Below are 24,790 nucleotides of genomic sequence, written 5' to 3' on the forward strand. Positions count from 1 at the left end.
CTGAAAGAATTACAGCCTAGGTTAAACACGCTGACCTGGAGGTTTCCAGCCACAGGGGCTGGGCTGTAGCACTGCAGCATTAGATGGCGGTTTGTGTGGAGATCTGAATTCCACTTGCTGCAGCAGTACCTCGACAAAGCACAGAAGGACCAAACTATTCAGCTTTGCACAATAGGGCAGCCCATTTCATTCCTTAAAAATGCAGAGAAGCAAGATGAATCGTTCTTTCTTGCTGTCTATTCTGAACAAAAAAAATCGTGAGATAAAACCTGGCTCGAACTTCAAAGGCACAGTGTTTCTCTCAGCACAGATGTGGAAGAAAACCGGCCAGGGTAGTCTTTTTTTTGTAAAAATTAACGTATGGGAACTGTTGATTCATGGCCTGAACCACTGATTGATCACCTGAGGCAAGCACTGAGTCAGCCCTGGGAGCACAGGTGAAGCTGATTCAGCTTGTGATTGGAAGGAGGGAGCCTGGCTGCACCTCTCCTAGACCCCATTTAAGGGTTGACTGTTACTCAGGAAGGATTTCTTTCTCAAGATCCTTCCTCTCTGGAGTCTTTCCTGTGAACCCACGTCTCTGGATCTAGGTGAGCACTCCTTCCCTGTTTGTTTCTTTTCCTATTATCACTGTGATAATCTTTCCAGCTGTGACACCAAATGTGGCAATTGATGTTAACTATTAAAAAAAAAAGAAGTTACAGATTTTTTTTGCATTCATAATAATATATATAATGTATGAGTTAGTAATCAGCAGTATTTACAGATATAGGCACAAAATTCATGGGAGTAATTGGCGTGAACATTCCAAGTGTTGGCCATCCAAACATACAACAAAACGTGATCTACTTTCATAGTTTTCTATTAAATTTTATGACTATTAGCACTAAAGGGGATGTTTTTTTCAGCCTCTTTTTCATCTTGTAAGCATGGTGATTTATGTCACAGCATATAGGGACTGCATGTGCAGGCAGCAGGCAGCTTGCTCTTCCTGTCCATCCTGTAGGGCTCTCTGCCATGAGAAATGTTGGGTTTTCTATTGAAGGGTTGGCTTCCAGCAGCCCCCATCCTCACAGGGGTCAGCACTGTGAGGAAATGTTCTTTTTTGTTTATGTATTATCCCAGGCTGGTTGTGGCTCTGGGCAGCCTGCTTTAGTGGTTGGCTACCCTGCCATAGGCAGGGAGGTTGAAACTAGATGATCTTTGGGTCCTTTCCAACTCGATTCTATGCAATGGGTCTTCCTTCACAATGATTATTAAAAAAAGGAATGAAGATAATGGCTTTTCTTTTTGTCTTAACCCAGACCTTTTTTGTTATTTTAATGTTAGCTTAGAATTTAGTTAGAGTGTAGCTGGCATCAGCAGTTACACACTTCTTCATCATCATATATTAAGATCTAAAATCTGCTATTTCATCCCTCAAGATATTAGTTCTTATTGCTGTATTTTATTAAAAATTGATGCCAAAGTTTTCTTTTCTGCATTTGGAAATCCTTTCAGTCAATTAACAGCAAAACGTAAAGCTTTACATTTGGTGAGAGCTACTGTAATTATATTTACTTTGCAGTTTATTGCCATATGCTTAAAGTGATCGTATGTTTGTATTACACCTAAAAACTTCATTAAAAGAACATTAAAACTGCAAAGTCTGGCATTCTGAAACTAAGGAAATGATGGAAGTCTGTTTTCCTTCGCAACTTTAACACTCTGTAGGGAAATCAGAATGGCTTGCTAGCTGGTTAGGCTCAGAATGCAGAGGAGAGGCGAGCGCCCCAGAGCAGGATACCAGCCCACGTGGTGATGGTCAGGGAGCCCCTCTGCTCATAAGTGAGGGTGCCAGCAATGGGGGGGCGAGGGACCTTGGGCTCCATGCAGAAGAGAAGCACCTCACTATGTTCCTTGGTTCAAGTGGGATCTGCAGCCTGTAATTAGCAGCTGTGCTGGATTCAGCTCCTTTCCCCAAGGGACAGCAAGAGAATCTCTGAGACTAAGGTATATTACTGGGGAAAGCTCCACTATTCTGTACTGCAGTGACATTTCTGTTTCTATGGGCAGTGTGACACGCTGGCTGCTACGAAGCTGCTAGTGCATTTTGCCTTGGTTACAAGCACAGGAGATAAAGGTAGCAGTTGTGCTAGGAATAAGAGCTGGGTGCTTCTCTAGCAGAGTGCTAAGGACTGTTTTCTATTTAACAAAAGTTGAGATCTTTTTTTTACATTTCAAGAGAGGCTCAGGAGGCACGAGGCCTGCTTTGATCCGAGAGTCACTCTTTTCTCTTTTATGTTCAGATGTAGCTTCAGATTTGAATATCCTGAGGCTCTTCCGTTCTGGATCCTGGCTTCATTTCTGAGGCTGAGGTTGGTGTTGGCGTACAAAGGATCTGCAGTGAGCACACAGCTGCACAGGTAACCTCTCCCTTTGCAGTGGGCTGCTTGGAAAACTGTAACCCAGTGTCCTGGTTGGAAACAACAGGGTCCAACTAAAGTTTGTGAGATTGAGGCTTATTTAAATCATTGAGAGTTTGTGCATAGCTTTTAAATGCTGTTTCTGTGAGCACATAAATCCCACTTGGCAATATTGTCAAACTGCTATTTTATGCCATGTGCCATGTGTAATGGTATCTGATGCAAGCCTACAGCTTCTCCTTCAGTGTTTCAAACAAAACTTCTGGATGAGTTCTTCAGATGGTTTGTGCTGCTCCTTTTGCTTTAGGGGAAATATGATGTTTTACACTGTTTAAGGTGAGGTCTCCCTTCCTAATGTTATTTCATTGGGTCTCTTTCACGTGGTGTTTCTCTGTTGTTTCATTTACATTCTTTTACTGAGAACCTTAAATGCTTCCCTGTAAACATTAAAAAATCCACTTGTATCTTTAGCATCAAATATAACAATAGAACTTGTTCTTACATCTCTCCGTGGTACAATATAGAGGCATTGCCAAAAGCTATCCGCTATCATTACAAACATGGGAATGGAGGACATATATAAACAGAGAAGTGTAACCTCTTTCTCCAATAAGATTTTATAATAGCAACAGTGAACTTGACCCAGCGCATTTCCTGTAGGGATAAGGTGACCCGCAGGGGTTAATGGCCCGTGGCTTTGCCTTGGGCTATCATCTCACCCAGCCAGTGATTAATCCTGAAGAAATGCCCTTTGCTCCCATCATTATCCCTTAAATGGAGCCTTTAGAATTCAAAATGATTTTGGAATGGAATCTACTGCTGCCCTGCACTCCTTTCATTGCAGGGAACTTTACTGTAACTGCTTGTCACACTTGCATAAATAACCTTCAGAGAGGAAAGAAAAAAAAGATTAAAGGACTGGCCTAGAGACAGGGAATAAAACTCCAGTGCACGCTGCCACTGCCAATAATGCTCCAATGGCAGAGTGGTGCAATAACAGGGGGGTACAACTGCTGCAGCAAGTGGAGGAATATTTGCAGCACATAAGAATTTTCGTGTGCAATCACTGACTGTGGTGTATTTTCAGGCAGAAATGTGTTACATTTTTGATTGTTTACTTAGCTGCTTTCCAGACGTATTCTAGAGAAATGAGGTTATGTTCATAAACTGATGATGGGAAGGTCCCTGCAATGGGAACTCACAGTTTGAAAAGCTGTATAAGGAATTGGGTTATTCCCTTAGACAGACAGAATGCAAAAAAGGCTGAGAATATAGAGACTGCATTATGATTCAAAACAAAGTTTCATCTCATCTGCTGCATTCTCCTGCACATCCATCATCTGCAAATTGTATCTCCTGACATAGCATCTCAGCCATTTTTGGGGCCTATTGCTCATATTTTATTCCTCACAATGCAGTAAAGTCTGTGTTAGTAGAGCAATCTGTGATCTTAGTCACTTCCTTATTCTCTTCTTACACCAGCTGATGGAGGTTTTCATACCTGCCCAACACTGAGATAGACATGACTGGTACATGTGGCTGTAGGAGCAGTTAATTCTACTTGCAGGCTTCTACATTTTAATAGACACAAGTTTTCTAATACAATTTCAATCAATAAATGTTCCAAATTGGAAGTTTTTAAAGATTAGTGCCAGACAACTAGTTGAAAGTAACAGCCCTGGAAGCCAGAGTGGCTGCTGTGCCTTTGTTGTATGTTTGCCAGAAGTGTGACATGAAGGTACATAGTTGGATGATGGGACTAGTAGAGCAGATTGACGGTTGGACTCAATGATCCTGAAGTCTTTTCAGGGTGGAATCTACATGATGGAATCTAGACCTGTATGTACTTAGTGTTGCGTTTGGTTTTTCTTGTTTGTTTGTTTAAATTTAATCTAGCCTTTCACCTTCTGCAGGAGCCAGGGAAACTCATGCCATGCAATTGCTTTGTGCTGCTGCTGGGCCAAGGCTGTCATAGGGACAGATAATGAGAATGCAGTTCTTTGGCTTGTTATTCCTCTTTCTTAATAGCAGTCTCAGTGACCTCACTTGTGCTTCACCCTTCATTGATGGTGTGTCAGTAAAGCCCTGAGCTGGCCAGAGGATATGTCAGACTGTGTGAAGATGCAGGACCTCTCAGGATGCCATGGGAGAGCTACGCTTGCCAGAAGGTGCAAGGCAGGCCAGGGAGTTCTCTGTCTGACCTGCTCTCTCATGTTGTGAAATATTTTCCCCATGCTTTTCCTCACATTTTCTTCATATTCCAACATTGAGATAACACCAAGTACAGTTTTGTAACAATAAGGGGAAATTCAGATTGGTTATTAAGAAGAATTTCTTCTCGGAAAGAACCATGAGGCATCAGAACAGGCAGCCCAGGGAAGCGGTGGAGTCACCAAGTCACCATCCCTGGAGATGATGCAGTATTGGTGGTCGGTGGGTGGCTGCACTAGATGATCTTAGTGATCTTTTCCAACCTGGATGATTCTATGATTCTTCTAACAGTCTACTAACTCAGTGCTGTTTGTAGCTAAAGATATACCCCCTAAGTGAAAAATAATCATTTAAAATAATCTGGAAAAGAAAAAAAAATGTGAGCACTGTTGTTTTTTTTTTTTCCCCTGATGCCCAAAGAAGGCATTAACTGTGCTTGTGATATTTGCCTTTTTTTTTTTTTTTTTAAAGATATATCCTCTTGCTTATATTTCATGAAGAATCTAAGCATGACAAGCTGCTGGTTCATAATCATCAATAGTTGTATCTTTGGCTCTGAGATTTTGTTTAAGAAAAGCGTTGGCACACATGAAACCTAAGTGTGCAGAAGACTGCCACAGTAGGTTGGCTGTCCATCCTGCACTGTCCTCTTGGAGGAAGGTATGTGAGGCAGTCTGAGGTGTTTACTCAAAGGCAGTGATGCTCCTGGTTTGTTTCATTTCTTTCTCATGTTAAATACATGCCTGAAAATAATTTGTTATGAATTCTGTTAAATTCTCCTAAATGTTTTCATTCTGAGTGTGGACAAAACCTGGCACCATGGAAACAGAAACCTGATCAAGACCTCTAAATTTTATGACTGTATAAATAATGGTAATAATTTGATGAAGCTCTTTGAGTAACAGAACAACAGAGCAGGGTTTGGTTTACAGCCCTTCTCCATTCCTTGTCTGTATGCCTAGTGCTGCAGATTGCTTTTTCACATATTGCCTCCTGCTAGTAGGAACGTCATAAATGCCCACTTAAATCATAGAGCCATTTGAGTTGGAGGGGACTCTTAAGGATCATCTAGTCCAGCTGCCCTGCAATGAACAGGGATACTGGCTACGCCTCAGAAACTGACAGTTTAATCCCTGTTTAGGGTGACAACTTTGAGAACCTGAAGGAGTGGAGACTGTATTCCTACTGCGGCTTAGTTAAAGCTTTAACTTGGTAGTACAGAGACTGGACAGAGATTTGAACTCAAACACGTCACTCTGTAAAGAGAGCAAACCCAGCTGGTTCCACAATGATCCTCTGTGACACTGGAGAGCCTAAGACTCACCTGAAATCCCATCTATTCAAAACCCAGGCAGAAGGGAATAAAGCAGATTTTCAGAATTTGAAATCAGAAACTTTTGTGACTTTTTTTTTTTTTAAACAAGATTGTTCCTGTTCAGCTCAGTGTGTTGGAATTCATGGCACATACAGATGGTGTGGCACATAAGTGGCTTTGGCACTTACTCCCTCCTTCTCTTGTCTCTTTGCACAAAGAGTTCAAACACCAAGTATTACTCAGAGTAATTTAAAATGAAGACCTTTGTTGTTTTGAGTAATATTCTGCCCTTTTGCTTCCAGCACTTTAGCTGATCATTGTGACCTTTCCTTTTCTTAAAGAGAGGCACAGGGAGATGTACTGCTTTTGCTGGCAGAAGCAAACTGACTGCTTCCTAAATCACCCACTAGAAATGCTTTCCTGTGGCAAAGTGATATCTGTACCATTCTGTGTATAGAGGCTCTTATGCACTATGGAAGGGGATGGAATGCACAGAGAGAGGTTGTGCACAAGAGATCCCTCCAGTGCAGCAGTGTGGCTGGTGGCTATATGTATTCCCCAAATGATTTTTTTCAACAGAAGGGGAGCGGAAAGCCTTCTGGAGTAATTCCCGTTTGCAGAGGTTTTAGTGCAGCTGCCAAGTAAGGGCAGTGGAGCCAGGATTGTTCCACAGAGACCTGTGGCATTGTAGCAGTGATGTGGCCATATATCATCAGCTTCTGTCATCCCTGATCTGTGGCCCCTCACATGATAACACAGAGCACTGCTGCTCCTTTACTGACTTGGTCCCTGGTTAATCAGTTTGTTCAGGTTTTGAACGCTGTATTCAAGAGTATTTTTAACAATGAAAAGCTTTCTGTGTTAAAAGAAAGGTCCTACGTATTTGAGTCACGTTCTTTTCTTTGCAATCGTTTCAGTTTTTGAGTTACTTGATTTGTAGTAGCTGTGGCTCATTATGAGAAGTATTTGTCAGTGAGGACGCTGAGGCACGCACAACTCTACATGTGAAATTTAATTATGGGCATGGGAATTTCCTGTCCATTCCCTTGAAATATTGCTGCTTAAAACTTGATAGACTGAAGGTTTTGCAAATTGAAAGAGAGAACCATGAAGGAAGATAGACAGAGGGGTCCAGAGATGTCTGGTGTCTGGGGAGTGAAGAAAAAAGCCGGGTTCCCTTATGAGCAGTGAATGACCTTGAAGCTAGTGGAACAGAGGAAAAAGAGGACACCCTAAAGACACAGGGATGCATGATGAAGCCTGATGGCAAACAGTGAGGGATGGGTCCTTGGTGAGGGCTGGGAGAGAAGAAAGCAGGTGATGTGGAGTGAGAAAGGTTAGGGCTGGAGAGAGATGTTTGGCCAAGGAGGCTTTAAATCAGGCTGTGAGCACAGGGTGTGTGTGTGGATATTCAGTGCAAGGTATGCTGAAAAACAACAGGATAAGGTGGGTGTAATTTTTATTTCCTACATTTGCTTTGTGTGTCTGTCCAAAAGTCAAGAATATTCAGAACAGGGACAGTGGCCAGGTTTTGCTGCTTTTGCTCCAGCTGGAGGTCTAGCATAGCTGAGGGGAGAGCCCTCTGGCTCCTGCATCGCACAAAATGGATGGCCAGGTCCCAGCACGAGCACATGGCAGTGTTCCTGGCAGTGCAGTTCGTAACCCATCCAGCATGAGCAACGTGTTTCTCTCCTCCTTGTGAGCAGAGCTCTGACCCCTGATTCCTCTCTGACCACAGCATGCTTCCCCCACTGGCTGCTTTTCACATCTGAGCATTCAACAGATTTCAGCTGAATGCTGTTAGCTTGGTGATGGAGCTGCTGCCACTTGTGGTGCAGCTCCAGGGAGCTGGATGCTGTCTCCACGCTCTTGGGATCAAAACTGTCAAAGTACAGGCAGGCAGTAGGGAGCTGCTACACTGTCTTCCTCAGCCTGCAGATGGTGTTTAAATGGTGATCTTTTGTCTTAACAGAATGCTAAAACTAGAAACTCAATTACAGTTGATTTGCATTCTTAACAATTTCAGGACCTGATCATTTTAGCAAAATATTTGAGCAATGAGTCTCTTTTAGATGTAGTTGCCTAGCAGTTCAAAAGATAATTCTCAGCTTCTATCTTGTTAACTTCAGGTGTCTTTCTCAGTTGTCAGCATTCACTGGCATGTAGGAAATTTAAAATGAAGGTAAATACATTTCACTTTATATTGGGAGGGGGAATAGTTTTCCTGTGTTGATTATATTGCTTGTTTTCTTGTTTAGGATGGTAGACATTCTTGCTCTCTTGATTTAGACTGTGGAGAAGGTGTGCTGGGTTAGCAGCGGCTCTCCCTGATAGCATGCCCAGATACTCAATTGCATGGCCGGAGCTCCAGCTGAGGGCTGCACAGTTCTATGTAGCGAACACATAGAAACTCAAGAGCTATATTGTTTAAAATCAGAGATAACTCCTCAAAGTTAAAAAATGTTTTTCCATTTGGACAACTTTCTTGATTTATAACTTTATCTACGATTAGATTTAAGACTGTAAGCGCCCAAGCATTGTTTCTGGAGGAAGCAGAATGTGGACTGTTTACAATAGGAGCTGTTAGTAGATCCAGCTGAAGGGTGGAAATAAATTCATGCAATAGTGCTCCATTGTGGGTTTTTTCTTCAGTGCTATCAGACATTGGACAACAGGATAAAAATATACAACCAGTCTTATTTGCAACTTACTTCAACATAGCACTTCCACCATAGCCTGCATTGTTCAGTGCTGGAATTGCAGTCTACTGATGTGCAGATAACGTTGTAGTTCCAATGTAATAGCTCTGTTTATTGCATACTCAGTTGTTAGGAAGTGAAAACTTCAGAAAACTCCAAGCTCTGAGGAAAAAATAGTGCAGACATCTCAATTATGCTTAGCTCACTAGAATCTGAAACAAATAAATTTAATTTCATACTGGTATTGAGTTAAAAAAGCATCTCTATCAACTTAGTTGCAGTCTAAGAATTCTCACACCTTTAAGGAGAGTGAGAAAGGGACTTTACAAGAGAGAGGAAAAGTGAGAGAGAAGACTTGATGTCAGGTCTTAGTAGTGAAGAGGAAGAAAGAGCAACTCACTGTAGATTGCAGCAGCTACTTGAGCAGGGATGGGGTCAGAGGAGAGAAGAAGAGAGTCTGGGAAGAGTAAAACACTTAACTGTTATTTGTCCAAGTGGTAATGCTGGGATAAAATGTAGTACTGTTAGTGTGATTCTAACATGTTTCCAAGCATCAAACCAAGCTGACTCACTTGCTGTCAACTGTGATTCTACTAAACTCCTACTAAATTGGCAAATGAAAATAAAAAATGAATAGTTAGCACATAAAGAGCTAATTTTTATGCTGGTTGACCATATGTTCTTTGCCATCTCAGAGAAATAAAGAGCTGAAGAGTGTAAACAAACAAACAAAAAAAAATTGGCCAGGTTCTGCTTTTTTAATATTTTCTAGTTCTGCAGGCATGCAGCATTCTGACAGCAGATTGGATTCAGATCTCAGTTGCATGGTGTAGAAGCAGATTCCTCTACTGATTTGCATCAGGGTAACATGGAGTAGAATACAGATCACTTATGTGTTACACTTTCTTCTTTTGGGAATGTGATTTACACAGAGAAAGGCAGGTCAACTTATTGAATACTCATTCAGTTGCAGTCCTGTTCCAGGGAATATACTTAGCTTATAGACTTGTGGGGTTATTCTGTGTTAATGTCAGGTAGCTTTGTCTTTGAGCAAGAGTTCTAGCTGCATTAATATTCAACAATCTTAAAAGATTACAGTAATTCTTGGACTGGAGGTGACAGAGGTGCAAAAAGTATTTATAAAAATCCAACCTAGGCTAGCCCAAGCTTTTTGGGGCTGCTTTTTGGTCAGCTTTGGGGTGCCCGTGTAAGCCTGTCTCTGGAGCTCCATCAGAGCAGTGTTCTTCTCTGACACAGGTGGTCTGACAGATTATAGGGTGCTTGGGCATGCAGAAGTGCTTAGGAAGGTAATATGCCAGGTGATGCAGCCTTGGCAGCCTAATCTGACTCATGAGCTGCTGCTTTGATCTGGCCTTTGCACTGCACTCGTGTGCTGTTCCGTATTTTTTAAACATTGATAAATTTCTCATTTTCCTCTGCATTTGTGTAACTTGTGTAATCAGTATGAAGTGACTTGAGGTCTCTGTAAGTGTTCCATAATCCGTGCTTGGGAGTTGTGTCACATTGATTAGGTGTGATGGTTTAGGATCATGCGATTAATGTTTTTGTTTATGTTCCTTCTGAATGAGAATTCATACACTTAAGGCAGAAGCAGAGAACATTAAGTGCTGTCTTCCTGCCTACTCGATTAGGGCAAACACTATATTTTCACATGGAATCTTCTAGAATGGTTTCTTGTTATTTGCAAAAGGGTTGTAGCTTGTTTTTACTTCCTAGATTATAGTGCAACTTTGAATTAGCCATTATCAATGGCTGCACTGTTGGCTGCCTCTGTTAGCTGTCTTTTCCAGTCTTACTTCAATCTGATGAAGAAATGCAAGCAAGACCATTTATCACAAAAATCAGGACAGAAGGAAGCTTACCTACGGTGAAAGGGAACAATAAGATAACACATTCTGGGATCTAACAAGATGAGAGCTTAAAAAAAAAAAAAAAAAAAAAGAGATTCATGTACCTGACTTGAATGGATTAGCTAAAAATCAGCCTCATAAGAATATTTTGTTACAACAAGAAACTGCTAGTGGAATCAGATAGTCTTTTGATGCTGTTACAATTCCTTTCATAGACTGCACAGACAGGCCTGATCCTTGAGCACATCTGCCAGTGGAGCAGAGCTTTTCCCCACTGTTCCAGAACTCTGGACCTTCCTATTCCCTTTAAAGAGAATCCCTTTAGCATAAAAGGCACTCTTACACAGCCACTAAGCCTGCCATACAGTTCCTTTTCCTACTACATGTGTTTGACATCTGTAAGAAATACTGTTGTACATGGTTTGAATATACAGCCCACCACTCAAGCCGTGCAGAAAATCTGGAGGATATGGCAGGCGCTCAAGGCATCTGAACAGAACTTTTACTGTTTGAGAGGTACATGGAGCTTTAACCAGAATGACCTTGATTAGCTGGAAAAAAAAAAAATTAAAAAGTGTTTCTGTTTTAAACATTTATCGGTGGGCTCAGTCAGTGATTTGTAGAATGAAAGCAGCGAGACTGAACAGCAAATGTTTCAGCAGTAGAATTGCAGTTTTTCGAAGGTTTAAATCTGGGAAAAATCCTTTGATTTCTTCCTGTGCTCCATAGGAAATGATAGGAACCATAGCAAATCATTAATTCCAATTTTCAATTCGTCAGAAAATTTCCTGCCTTTCTGTCTGAAGCAAATGGATCATTCCCCTTCTGCGAATCAGAAATTTAATCTCTGATTAAATTTTCTACTCCTCTCTTATTAAGATCAATGTTTTTCTTTATTAAAAAAAAGTTTCCGTCTTATATTTATTTACTGATAAGAGAAAGACGATATAAAATAACTCCAAGAATTATAAAGGCAACATAAAGCCAGAGAGAAGTACACCCAGCTCGGCAGACATCAAATCCCTGCGTAAGATTCTCCAACCTGGCTGCAAAGCAGATTACAGCTGCACTATTAAAAGTGAGTTCCCAAGGGGCTTTCTTCCCACATAAACTAACTGGAAAGCAGAGGGGAGGATGGTGAGGAAAGATGTGGGCAATGTTAGTAGATCTGACCTGCTTCTGTCTAGATGGAGTAGCTGTAGAAGCACCTCATGGTTTAAGGCAACAGTCCTCTCATCACCTCAGTATTTCGGTATTTTCTGAAGGAACTTGGGATGTAGAAGATCGGTGTCTGAAATAGGGGGGGGGCTGTATGGGCAGGTAACTGAGAGCTGACCTGGTACCTGGATGCTGGCTGGTCTTCTGGCCCAAAGGGGTAGACCTCAGTGGAGTGTGGCCAAGAAACTCCGGCATGGGCTGAATGCTCCCAGACCAGAGCTCAGCCTTTATAGAGAGCCCTCTGATTGCTGGGGCCTGGTACTCCCCTGACCCCAGAAGCACCACGAATGCTCCCACCTCCCAGAGCTGCCCTTGGCATCTCACTACCACGTTTACTGGTGGTGGGCTCTTTGGTGACTTCCTTTACTTCTTCTGGAGATTCTCTCTAGGAATTGTGCTAATTCTCCAGTAGGTGCAAATATGGAGTGTGGAAGAGAGGAAAGACTGTCATTAGCTGGAAGGTTCTTTGCAGGATGAGTTTTCAAGGTTGTCATTTCATTTTTGTTAGCATGCACAGTTTCCACAGGATGTCCAGATAGTGTAAATAATCAGGTTTTTAATGATTTCTTTAAGTTGCCTAGGACCCAAAATAGACCAATTGGAGCATGTGGGATGTACTCTATGCTGTGAGGATTTCCAGGAGATCAGCTGTTAAGACATTCCATCTGTGCATTTACCTTTTCAAGGAGGCACCTGGAGGAGTTGTGCCTCTTTTAGCCACTCCACAGCAGTACTGGCAATACTTTCAGAATGCTGTGAGCATTGAAGGGTGTGCTGACTGTAAAGCCCACATCTGTTCCTGCCTGGATACAGCAAAGTAAGCAAAGGCAAACTGAGGTGACAGTTTGCAGGTGTCTGATCTGCACTGTTTGCCACAGCCAGAATGCAGCTCTGGTTACTGAACTCTGTGGCTGCATCCAGAAGGACTGCATCCAGTGACAGGTGGACGGAAACTCCAGATTAGCCCTGTTGATGGCTTGTTGTCACTCTTCTGCTCTAATGCTGCCTGTGCCAATTCCCTCTTTTAGGATGAGGAAGATGAGGTGAAAAAGCTGTTAGCAAAACAGCACAGATACTCCATATTTTTAAGATTCCGTCCCAGACAGAATATTTTTCAGATGAGATGGCTGTTCTTACAGGTGAATTGCATTGATTCCTCTGCTTTGGGAAAGGTCTCTGACATAGCTAATGGAAAAGGCTCTTAATTTTACAAAGAGGGAGTTCTGTGATTGAAGTTGTGTCAGTTTTTGTGAGGTGTGTTTAAGTAAGAGAAGTAAAAGATATCCAAGTACTTTCTCAGACTGCTAGAAAATAACTGGAAAATGCCAGCAAGTTTATTTAAGAAAAGGTTGCCAGTGCCAATGTCCTAGGTGATGTCCTGTTCATAGTATGATGTGTGCTCTATTACTTTGAGAAGTGCATTACAGCCAGAATGAAACAAGGGGGGGGCATGAGGTGTTGAAGTCAGGATAGCTGTGAATGTTGGGTTCCTTGCCATGAAAATCTTCCAGTGTGGTTCTGTAAAGGTGAGGATGTTCCTCAACAGCTTGGGTTCTGTTGGTGAGGTCTGGGTGACCAGTGTCCTGGAGGCTGATGATGCCCTGAAGTCCTGTGGCTGGGGTGGACATGACATGGGATGTGATAGTATGGGATTTCCTTCCCGTGGCTCCCCATGTGGTTTTGGTCAGTGGTGCTGAGGTTTCAGACTCTCACAGGAAGTGTCATTTGAGGCCTTTCCACACAGCTTGTTTTTATGGCCAGGCGTACTTTGCAGTGTGTATGTGAGGACTGTTTTTTGGCAATCAATTTCTAGTACAAACCTCTAATCTGACAGCATCTTGCAGAGCATAAGTCTGATCCAAGCTGCCCCAGCCCACAGATCACCATATTCAGACAGGTCTTATGCCAGGTGGAATCCAGAGCAACTCCCATTTCCCATCAGTGTGAGGCACTTAGAAGAAAGTGTAAAGGGGTCATAGATCTTACTGAAGTTTCACTTGAGGTGTGGAGGTTTCATTCTGTACTTTGCAGCTCTGGACACTGAAGCTGTCTTACAAGTTACCCAAGGGTTCCCTCAATGACAATCTCTCACCAAACACTCTTTCACTTCTCTGTGAAATGCAAAATATTTTTTGGAACAAAGTGGCCTTTTGCCTCAGCATGATTTGGAGCAGCGTAGGCCTGTAGGATGCTAATGTACTCTGACGTGCACTGCAAGCTGCTCTGGCCTTCACCTGAACCAGGACAGAAGTGGGGGGGAAAGGAAACTCGGATCTAAGACTGGGATTCAGTGTATCTATGATTTATTAGTCTTGCAAAAGAAGTGGGGGACAACTGAAGTTATTTGCAAGCACAGGTTGAATGTGACAATTTTGCATTTATAAAAAATGAAGAAAAAAAGAAGGGGGAATAATTTAGTTTGGCATTTCCTAAACCAAATGTTTTGCTTTATCAAACCAGATTCATTAACACACCTGTATAACTGGGAAGAGTAGGTCAGGGCAATATACCTATGTGCTGAAGTCTGCATCCAGGGCAGTTCTCTGAACCAGGAGATCAGGTCAAATTCGTCTGGTCAAGGGAGACTAAAGGTTTGAGATCCATGTTGGAGATACAAGAGGAGCTGGAAGGAAAACAATGTTTTGTTAGACCTGTTTATAAATGATTAAAAGTCAGGTTCTGATGAGCATTTTATCCCAAAGCCAGACAAGAGTGACTTCCCTGCCCCTGTCTGGAGTGGTGTTTCTGTGCAACTCTTCTTAACTGAGCTAGGCACAAGCACAGCTGACCAAAGTGAGGGCATGTCCTGGGGATTGGATGCATGAGTGCAGATGGAGGAGTTAACATATTCTTGTTTTTGATTTGGAATTATGGTAAACATTTATCTACAAATGCAAATCAGATTCAGTTTATGAAGATTGATTTCCACATAATTTGACCTTGTCTAGTAAGTCTTTTTGACCAGGTGAATTATGGGGACTTTACGCTGATTTATTTCTGCTTATGCACAAAGCATGGTGCATTTGTTCATTTATTATGCATAGCACATCAGACTCGGGAAGATTATATCATTTGAAAATTCAATTTCATACATTTGTGCGTTAACACAGACCTCACTTCAGCTGTTTGAATTCCTATTGCCCTGTCCTACAACCTGAAGAAAATCCCTAAAAAACAAATGACTATTTCCTGCATTCTGAATGTCAGAGAATAATCCCAGATCTGTCACTGTTCTGTGTATACTTCTGCTGGGGCAGAAGAAAAAGACAAAACAGTGTAATGTTACTTTAAGGATTTTACCCTAATCTGTGTCCCCAAAAACCAACATGACCTCATTATAGTTGTACAGCTGTTTTATCACTATACAGAGAATGTGCCAGTATTTGGTTGCTTTATCCTTATTCCTTGGTGGGTTTCTATTACGGTCTTTAAACCATAACTGTACCTTAACCAATCTGTGTGAGGGGAAGATAATTATGATTTTAATTACTCTTCTTATATTATTACTTTATATTTCAGTTGAAGTAACTTTCTTTTAACTACCGTTATTTTTTTCTTTTTTTGCTTACATTTGAATTTTCAGACAGCATCATGCACTCCTTTAATCAACTGTTCCTTCTAGAACACTTCTTATTGTAGTGAAATCGTTTCAACAATGACATCTTCAGCATCTCCCTAGATACCTCTTTGCATCTATTTCAACAAATTGCAGGCTATTTGTCAATATTAATTGTTTACAGTCTTTCAAGCTGTCCATGATTTATCTCAAATTATTTAATACAGATCCCTCATTTTTAAAAGGAATATGAAGCTGAATTATGTCATTGAGGCAATTAACTCCATAAAGAGGGAGTGGGGATATTCTGTCCACTGAAAAACAGTTGTGCTTTGGCAGCTGTGTGGTAGGACAGTAGATAGTCATGTATACCCTTCCAAGCAAGTGACAATAAAAACACGTGTATATAGATGTGTACAGACACACAAATATGTGTAGATAGATTCACACTTTTACTTTGTAATAGAATTGTGGCTGTATTAGGGCTAACATGTTTTGGGATTCTTCACCTGTATGGCCATATTTAGAGGGCCTTAATTATGCAAAATGTGTGTGTGTGTGACAGCATGGAATTATGCTGCCAAAAGAATTAAGGTGCCTAAAGAGATGCTTGTAAGATCTTTTTAGTAAGTTTGAGCTTCAGACTTGAAGTTAGATCAATTCTAAAGTAATATTAGGTAGATTTTTCTCATAATAAAATGGTGAATATTTAAAGAGTAGATACCTGTTATCAGCTTGCCAGTGATAGAAGCAAGCAATGAGTCTTATAAAGGAACTTTTTTTTTTTTAAATGATGATAGAGATCTAATTTCTAGCCCCCCAACTACTCGTATTTTGAGGCTGAATAACATACCTCAGACATGTACATTTTCAGTAGAAAAACATCCACATTTGAGAGGAAAAATATATTTCCCTGGAAGAGGCTGATAAAAATTAAATAGCAGATGTTTGAAACTGCTCAGCTGCTTAGAAAGTTCGAGTTTGATGAAAGGAAAAGAATTTGTACCCAAAGAGTAGCCAGCATATTAAAAATGCATGAAAAACTGAAAGAAAAAACAAAACAAAAAAATCCCAACAATGATGTTTTGTGGAAATTTGTGATTATAATCAACTTCACAGTAAATCATGCAGCTTTACAGCTGAATGTTGATAACTCATGGCTCTGCTGAGAGTCTCAGAATATTTAGTATTTTTTCCAAAGCTCCAACTCTTAAATTCATATGATTACAGCAGGAATTCCACTTTAATTAAATTGGAGTAAGTCCCTGCCTTCACAACAGAGCTACAAGACACGTTCATGAATACTCTAAAGACTTAGAAATCAAAAGGCAGGTAAAAGCAACCTGTAAATTTGTTTCTGTAGACTTTTATTACTTTTAGATTGTAAATAAATTTTATTTGTTTTGTCTAGAGACTGCTTTATTCAAAATGAGTAACAATCCACAATACTGAGCTGAAGACAGGAACACAATGAAATGAAAGCCTACACAGCAGTCTTTAATTTAATATGGGATTGCAAAGTGACAAACTCTGTCTTGGTAAATGAAAGCTCTTGCAATAAAGGTTAATGAGGTTAATGAGCAAAAATGTAATCTACCTTACTGGCAGAGAGAAGATCCACCCAGCTGCAGTGTGTACCCAAGATACAACTGACATTCATTACCAGCTGTGTGTAAAGAACCCAGTAAAGGGTGAATGGGCAGACAAACTGTTGCTTATCCCCACTGTTACTTTTGGGTAATAAACTTGCTGACATAACCAAAGAACAAGAAGGCTTTGTTCCAAGAATTATAGCAAATTTTCCCCCTTGAAACTCTGGGATGTCCTTTCAGTGTTCACTGTGGTCAGCACCTGGGACTGGAGTAGCTGATAACACATAAACAACATTACTGGATTTGCAGGATTAAGTACCCTGAAATTAGGAAGGGCCATAATCAAGGTTTTGTGTAACTCCAGTGTTTTATGAGCTTGAGTCTACTAATGAGGCTGGTAAATCTTAGCACTTGTACAAGGTGGAAGCCTAAGGAATCCATTTCTCTTCATGCTGATAAAAGTTGATTTCATAGAAGATGCTACATGTGACTGCAAATCTTGCTTCAGAAGCATCTCTGATGCAGCTTTTGATCAGTGACATGCTATCTTTTAAAGAGAACAACCACAAGCAGTACTCAGTCTCTCCTCTTCAGACACCCTCCAGCAGGTATCACTGTGTTCACTACAGGTGAAAGGAATGTCTGAAGCTCCAGTTACTGGGTTACAGAAAGTTCTGCAGGAGTTTTAAAAAAAAAAAAAAAAGAAAAAAGCCAGCCAATGGTAACTGATGTTGTGAAAACCACAAAGATAGTTGCACCTTCTGTGAGTATTTACAAAAAATAACTTGGAAACTTGGCACAAAAAGAGGTGATTATTTTTCTTAAATGTCTTTTTAACTTTTCAGCCCTGCTTGTAGTCTTATATAAGAGGGGAATAAAGGACTCAGTAGAAAAAAGGGAAGAGTCACAAATGTTACAGGAAAAGCAGCAGAAGAAAGGGCTTTTCAGGGTAAGCAGAGCATTTTGTCTAAACAGCCAGAGGAAGCAGGCACTTTCATCTGCATTGAAGAATGGCTTTCCAACTTGAAGCCGTTATGTAGGTACTGGCAAAAAAAAAAAAAGTGAAAGGATGTGAAAGATGTCAAAAAGACATTTTTGAGCTTCTAATCTGGGGGGCTGATGTCTGCATTTTTGAATTCTCAAGAGAAGTTGATTTATATTTTCTGACCTCTTGCAATTGATAGCATCCTTTACAAAGAGGCTACTTTTCAGTTTTTGCTTTCCAAGGCGGGGGTTTGTGTCAGAATCCTTGTTGCAGAGCTCTGTGAGTGCTGAATCCACTCAAACTGAAAATCACAGGAATGTCTTAATGCAGAACAATGTTTTCTCCTATTCTAACTGAAAACAAAACCTTTCTGATATTTGAGCAAATATAATAAACCGAGATGGATATGACATTATTTCCTTGAGCGTTTCATTCCTCCCTTAGATATTTCAGTTGTTTTGTCATTTGAGTTTTGGAGATCTGTCCAGTTCCCAGACACAGAGTTTCATGAAATGCAAATGCACATGAAATACTGTAAAATGCCACCTGAACTAGGTCCTTCCTGGACTGCTCCCCCTGCTTTTTTCATCCCCAGACATCTTGTCCCTGGAGGGAATTCACTGCTTATTGCCTTAGGCTGCAATTATCTGCTTCAAGCTCACCTGGGTGCATTCACAGCCCTTTACAACAAAGCTAACTCAGGTTTCTATGCTGAAATTGTTTCTCTTGGATAATGCTAATTAAGGTGAGGGTGTCTGCAATGTAAAATTGCCTTTGGAGAGCTGTGCCTATGCCAGTACTAAGGGAACTGCTGATGGTAATACTGTTTCTAGGCCTATGTCCCTTGATCCTTACCACCACAGTGCACAAAGCTACTGAAACTTGCCTAAGGAATCTTCCTGTTCAGATGGACAAAGAGAAGGTACAGGTGAGGGCACAGTAATGACCTTGCAGTGACCTACAGTATATTTATACTAGCAGCTGGTGAATTGTATTAGTTCAAGTTAATAACTCTTGTTGGTCTTGGGTCAACCAATATAAACTGGATATAACTTTATATTTGATTTTAAAATGTTTTCTATGTAGTTAATATTGAAGTCGGGGCAAAGTTCTAAAGTGCTTCTTTATTTCTGCCTTTTGTGGTTTTCTTACACTCCCCAACATTTTTTGCTTCCAGTCTTTCTGTCCCTTTTCAGCTGGCTGTCCCTGCTGCCTGGCTCCATCCCTGGGCAGCAGCAGCACTAACTGCAGGAGGCAGCGTGTGGTGAGACAGAACTGGGGGACCTTTCAGTAGCTTCCAGTTCCCTTCAGAATTAGTTCCCTTCTCAAGGTGCTCTTGTTTCAGATCTGTCATGAGGGGTACTTGTGAGTTATCCCTGTGCGATTGACTACGCAAGGAAGAATGCAAGAAAATTGATTTTAGGCTTATTTTTTAATGGGAAGAAGTGTTAAATCACCATGAAGTTTTGTGGAGCTGCTTCGACTGGCACAAGGAATGAGTCTGGACAAAATTTGATGTTAGTTTTGAAGCTCTGTACTTTCAAGGGTGTTTCCATCTCATTATCACAATGTGATCTTTCTGTGCACTTCATGACACTTTGCTGTCTTTGTATCTTTGCTGTCCAACTGGGCTCTCGTCAATGGCATTGCTGTGCTTTCCCCAGTGAAATTGTAAGCACTCATGCTTGTAGCAGAAGTTTTACCAAGCATCTATTCATATCGTAATGGATTATTGACATAACACAGCAGACTGTTATGAAGTATTCCACTATGTGTAATTAGAGAGTATTTAATCCACATAATAAAAATCCATATGAAAAGTTGTTGTAATTCATGCCCAAAAGCTGCTTATCTAAATGAAGTAACTATTTTGCCCTATAGATTTAGAGATGGAAAACAGTTTTGAAAAAATCTAATGCAAATTCAAGATGACTAAAAAGGTGCTTTTACACAGCAATCCAGATGTTGGCAATTTGATTTTTTTTTTTATTTAAGAAAATAAAATGGCATATGGATTTGAGCATTAGCTTCCAACTTTCACCTTGGATCATGTTTTTTACAGCCATTTCATAAATCTTTACTTCCCACTCCTCGTGCCTTTGGGAGGATGCCAAGGCAGGATAGAGGAGCCTGCTCAGGGTCTTCCTGCCAGGGCTGGGGGAAGAGTGGGAGAGGTGCTCTGCGCTGTGGCACAGTGTGATGTTTTGAACAATTCATCACCCCATGCTCCCGCAGAATGGGCAAAAGGTCGAGCTAGCATCTGTATGTCATTTAAGATCCAGTCAGGTATGTAAAGTACAGCATAACTGGGAATTTGAGTGATTCATAGACCATTGCTGGATGCTCTGTTTTAGGAGAATTTTAGGGTTAAAAAACATGAGGGCACAGAAGCTGTGACTGATAAAGCAGTCTGGAACTGAGTAAGAAACCAGGAAGTAGGAGGAATTTTTCATTCCTACAACCTGCTCAGGCTACCTTCATGCAAGCTTTTACCAGATCAAAACTTGTAAAGAAATCAGTGCTAGCAGGAAAACAGAGCTCAAAATGTTTATAAAGATGTTATTATTTTAAATTTTTCTTATCTTTTACGTGTCTTACTAAAGAATGTCGTAATTTCTATTTTGCTAAGGCATCTCCTTGAATTCAGAATTAGGCAAAGCTCAAGGATATTAACTTTCATTGCACAGAGAGGTTTAGTTCAGCTGCCACTGCTGCTTGTTACGTCATGATGAAAATCTGTCCCTAAGTAGCCTGAGAACAGACAAATGAAATGAAGAAAAGAAAACAGAGGTAAAACCTCAGCTATAATTTTCACATCAGCCTTTAACAGTCAGAATACAATACAGCCATTTTGTGGTATCATAAAGGGTTGTTAGTTGCTCTTCTGGTGATTTAAAGCCCTAAAATTGTCAGCATAGTCTAGAATATTATCGGGCACAAAAGAAAACTACACTGCATAAATTCCATAGTACCTTTTCAATTTGGCATCAAAATAATAAACTCAATTACTTGAAGAAAGGCACATGTAGGGAGTACGGTAGGCTTGTCATGGCTTTTGTGAACTGGTATGTGTGTGCTGAATTATGCAGAAGTGTAGTTCACAAAGAACAGAAAATTTGTGCTGACCCATGAAGGTATGGCAATATTCAGGTCAGCAAGTCCTACAGAGCAACATTTAAGCACCCACTGCAGAACTCTTATTTTTCTACCTGGAAATTAATGTCAGAATAAGAATAGAAGAACAGGTAGTAAGTTGGTGACCTTAATTCTGGTGCTTAACTTTTGGGTATTTTCCTTTGTAGCCTTAATGGTGTTCTTTTTGCGTAATTCAAGGCAATCAGAGTCATAAATTCCAGGTTCTTCCACACACACACCATAAAAGTGCATGCTTTCATGTTTCTCAGCTGAATAGCAAAGATTTTGGGTTGTATTGAAAACCGAAGAATGTTAATTTTAGAGTATGCATGAAGAACTTGGGGCTATAGTAGAAGAGACCCAAAATGTGCTATCAACCCAGATATCAGACAGAGCTTTCAAGAAACAGGACTCTGAATGCCTGAGTTTAAAAAAAAAAGTGGCAAACGTGATAAGGAATGTTGAAAGACATTATAAATCCCTTCATCAGAGGGAAAGAGATAGAAGTAAGAACACTGTAGCTAAAAAATATAATCTGTAGAAATCTTAATGAAGCCTAATGACTCATATAAGCTGTATTGTTAAATTTACTATCCTCAGTTTACAGATAAGAAAGAAATATGAAAATGAAGACCAATATTTTTGGTGCATAAAATTTTGCAACTTAATCCGTATTTACTCATCTGAGTGTCGTGTCCTTACGTGTTAGTGAAAGAGGACTCAGAAATGAGTCCTTATTGCAAAGTAAAAATTAAACTGTCATGTAAAGGAGGGAGATATTTGCAATGAAGAAAGAAAGACCCCCAGTCTGTCAGGCAGCTAATGATTAGTGACCCTAACAGGAGTTGGTTGAAAGCAGGATGCTGAAAGCTTTTTAAAAGGCCATTCACCCATATGTCTTTCCCTCCTGGAAGAAGAATGTGTATTTCAACAGTTCTCAGTCAGCGTCAGTTTGGTCTTCCCTGTCTTCTGGAGCCGGCACTGGAATTCGTGTAGAGCAAGCAGGCATCCATCGGGTTTCAGTTCCTGTGTGCTTTAGTTCTGCAGGCTTTAGCAGAGATGGTTGCATTACCAGGTATCCCTATTGATTTCTATTCAATATTTCATCAGATGACAATCTTAGTTTCAGGAATTCTGCTCTGTAATTTAGCTGAGTTAAGTAGAAGTTGCAACTCCAAGGTTTTGTTTTAAACAACCTCTTAACAATTTTGATAGAATTTTCCCAATTCACACTGTGAAGATGCTATGAATAGCATTTTGGCCTCCCACATCAGGTTATTACATTTCCTTTTCTTTTTCTTCGGCATGGTCTACCGTTGTTTTATATCATTGTTGTGTTGATGTTTTTTGGTAATTTGCTCTGAATTTGGCTTTCTCTTGTGTATTTATTTACCTAAGTCTTCACACTGTCATGTACGGGTGAGCAAGCAAAATTATCCATGTGGGAGATGTGCAGACTCAGCTCTGTCCTCATTGTGGGCATTCAGCATTGAGGAATCTTATGGCCCAATCTTCAAAGTCCATCTGATTTGGAGCAAGTCCCCATGTCCTTGTTTAAAATTCTATAGAGATATAACAATTTATAGCATTTCGATGGAATGCGTATATGTACATAGGCAAATAATATAAAGTATAAACTTTTAGATTCCGTAGCAATATGAACAAACAAACAAGTACAAAAACAGTGATCTTTTCTCAAATTTTTAGCTTCTTTTTGGCAGAAACTTCACTAGCTGTCTTTAGAGTTACTTGCTTCTCTCACTTGGCATAGGATGCTGAACTTTCCCTGGGGAACCTGTTCTTCCACTTCGGATGGCTGCAGCTGTTGTCTTCACTGCCTGAGGGAAGTGTACATCCTTGAGAAGATGTTCAAAGTTGGATTCAAATCCTGGGTATGTAGGGATCATTGGTGCTATCTCTGAGAACCTAATGAGGAGATCAGTGGGTTCTTCCAGGTCAAAGAGCCTGGAGAACAGTCCGTCCACCAACTGGGTTGGTTCATGTTTCTACACCAAGAATAAGATTTTGACTAAGACTGTTGGCTGATTTTGGTCAGAGGTAGGTCTACAAAGGTTGATTGTTCACCTTCATTTCCAAACATTCCCTTCAAGACCTCGTGTTTTGAAATCATGACCCTTGAGACTCTCCAAAACAGCTGTGTCTGACTTTGTTGAGGTACACAACCTTCAATGATACTCACTTTGTTGCTGCCCAGGCTGATTAATAGAGAACTGACATTGATTCACTCTTCAAATTGTTTCTCTTTATATCCTAGGGTTTACCAGCTCCCCTTGTGCCATTATGTGACTGCCATGAGTGAAAGGCATACACCTTTTTAACTTGAACATTCCTTTACACCAAATGTCTACCAGAAGGGGAAGCACAAGACTCATGAGCTTCTCTTCATTTTTTCCTGAGAGTTGGGCAAGCTTTCCTCTCTTTTGTTAAATATCCCTGCAGAAACTCCTAACACCATGAGCAGAATCGGTAAGTGATATCAACAGGGGCTCCTGGAACACTGCCCTTCTCCTTTGAAACAGGGTAGATTAGAAGAACCATCTTTGAGCAAGTTCTTCTTCTGGAGTGTTCTTCAAGACACAAGAGCAGACTAAAATCTCTCATTCTTTTTTATGATTATGAAACTGTGTTATCACATTACTCCTGCACATTAGTATAGACAGAGTAATTTTTTGTGGACTTAGATTTACTTGTTTCTTGTATAAATCAAGACCCTTCAATCCATGATTCATTTTAATTTTATTTAGAGGAATATTTTATGTCACTTCATATAATTCCACTGAATCAACTTGGTGGATATCCTTTACTACCAGCAGAGTTTGTCCCCTGTCTCTTCAGTGTCTGCAGAAAAAAATGCCTATCTTTCCAATTTTTGCCCCTGTGCTGCTCTTGGTATGGTGAACTAAAGTGCTGCTTTTCAGTGCCAAATCCTTCCTGTGCTGAACTTGACTTCATTTGGCAGTAGGCAATGGCTCCCTGGATTACAATTTACCCACTTATCCTGGTTGGTGACATCCTGGTAAACAACAGAAAAAATGCCAGTGGCCACACATAGAAGGTATGTTGAAATATGATGATGATTTATAGGATACGACAGGACTTTTGACCACTTTGTTTGAAGTGCCCTTGTCAATCACATCCATGTTCTATCATCATGTGAAGGGTTTTCTACTGATGTTTGTGGAATGTTTTTGAGGATCCCAGAGTTTCTTCCCATCATGGGCTTGTTCCTCATTATGTTGTAAGCTTGTCCTTTTAGCTTTGCTAAGATACTTTCCAAATCAATGACTTCTTGTTCCATTCTTCTCTCAGTGGAATCTGCCTTGCAGTCATCTCAGTCAGGAAACTAAAAGGAGATGGTAGCCCTTATGGACAGAATCTTGTTTACTGTATCTTTTAGAGTTTACCCTTCATTCCAAATACCTTCCTAAGTAGTGTCAAATTGTTTCAGTTGGAAGAACAATTTCTATCAGCTGTTTCTATGCTAGATTATTTCAGGGGTGAGCTGCCTGGCATACCTATGATATCATGTCTCTTGCACTAAGACAAAAATTATTTGGATAAATGTGCTTGAGTGTAGTTACTCTGACAGTATGAGTGACACTTGACCACATATCTCAAAGAAAAAGAGTTATAGATAAGCTACCTCTCCTATGCTACTTTTCTGTTCAATTATCCATTTCATTATGGTCTGTTTTCTACTTAATTTCTTTATTTTATAATTTAAAAACAAAACAAAACAACTTACCTTCAGTACCTGCTTTTTTTTTTTTTTTTTTTTTTTT

The 24,790-nt window shown here is 40.4% G+C and overlaps 1 long non-coding RNA gene across 1 annotated transcript; it reads left to right on the forward strand.

Moving 5' to 3' along the window:
• The first annotated feature begins 134 nt into the window (after positions 1 to 134).
• On the forward strand, positions 135 to 24,790 carry LOC128087060 (uncharacterized). Its single transcript, XR_008209642.1, has 4 exons — positions 135 to 590; positions 2,289 to 2,405; positions 22,759 to 22,879; positions 23,263 to 24,790. It is a non-coding gene; the product is annotated as an uncharacterized LOC128087060 (long non-coding RNA).

The sequence above is a fragment of the Tympanuchus pallidicinctus genome, unplaced genomic scaffold (genome assembly GCF_026119805.1).
Source record: "Tympanuchus pallidicinctus isolate F22 unplaced genomic scaffold, pur_lepc_1.0 scaffold3, whole genome shotgun sequence".
Lineage (NCBI taxonomy): Eukaryota > Metazoa > Chordata > Aves > Galliformes > Phasianidae > Tympanuchus > Tympanuchus pallidicinctus.